This window comes from Oncorhynchus kisutch, linkage group LG1 (genome assembly GCF_002021735.2).
Source record: "Oncorhynchus kisutch isolate 150728-3 linkage group LG1, Okis_V2, whole genome shotgun sequence".
Taxonomy (NCBI): Eukaryota; Metazoa; Chordata; class Actinopteri; order Salmoniformes; family Salmonidae; genus Oncorhynchus; species Oncorhynchus kisutch.
The window spans coordinates 15,330,439-15,331,301 of record NC_034174.2 but is presented as its reverse complement, the minus strand read 5'-3'; the positions used below and the strand labels follow the sequence as shown (position 1 = coordinate 15,331,301).

The 863-nt window shown below is 40.9% G+C and overlaps 1 non-coding gene across 1 annotated transcript; it reads right to left on the bottom strand.

The window, feature by feature from the left end:
- Window positions 1-528: 528 nt before the first annotated feature.
- On the bottom strand, window positions 529-622 carry trnai-uau (transfer RNA isoleucine (anticodon UAU)). Its single transcript has 2 exons — window positions 585-622; window positions 529-564 (listed from the first exon to the last, which is right to left on the bottom strand). It is a non-coding gene; the product is annotated as a tRNA-Ile (tRNA).
- Between the last annotated feature and the right edge of the window lie 241 nt (window positions 623-863).

The window sequence follows — 863 nt, the reverse complement described above, 5'->3', positions numbered from 1 at the left end:
GATCTGTGCCTCGATACAATCCTCTCTCGGAGCTCTACGGACAATTCCTTCTACCTCATGGCTTAATTTTTTCTCTGACATGCACTGTCAAATGTGGGACCTTATATAAACAGGTGTGTGCCTTTCCAAATAATGTCCAATCAATTGAAATTACCACAGATGACTCCAATCAAGTTGTAGAAACATCTTAAGGATGATCAATGTAAACAGGATGCATCTGAGCTCAATTTCTTGTCTCATTGCAAAGGGTCTTAATACTTGTGTAAATAAGGTATTTCTTTTTTTTTATGTATTAATTAGTTTTTACTTTGTCATTATGGGGTATTGTGTGAAGATTGATGAAGAAAATGTTTTATTTAATCAATTTTAGAAAAAGGCTGTAACTTAAAACTTGTTTGGGATAGGGGGCAGCATTTTCCCTATTTCAATGACAAAGCAATTACTTGTGAAATGTCCTCCTAAATGGTGCAAAAAAATGCTCCTTTTCTGGACAAGAAATAGACAGGCAGAGGGTTCAAGAAAAGCACTTGCTCCTGGTGAGGCTCGAACTCACAACCTCGGCATTGCTTCACTGCATACTGCTGTATAAGTACCACACGCTAACCAACTGCGCCACAGGAGCTATGCAAAGCACTGTCACTGATCACCATGTTTTGCACAAACATAGCTGTACGATATTCTGTCCAAGTCAGTACTACAATTGACCTTCCTGGCAAGCTCAGGCGTTTGAGCATGAGCCTCTTAATCTCAGAATCGTAGGGTCGATACCACAAATGGGGTGATTCTTGTCTGAGCCGAAGCACCAACTCACTTTGCAAACGGCCATTCACCTGGACTTTCGAGCAGGCTTGCCACCCTGCATT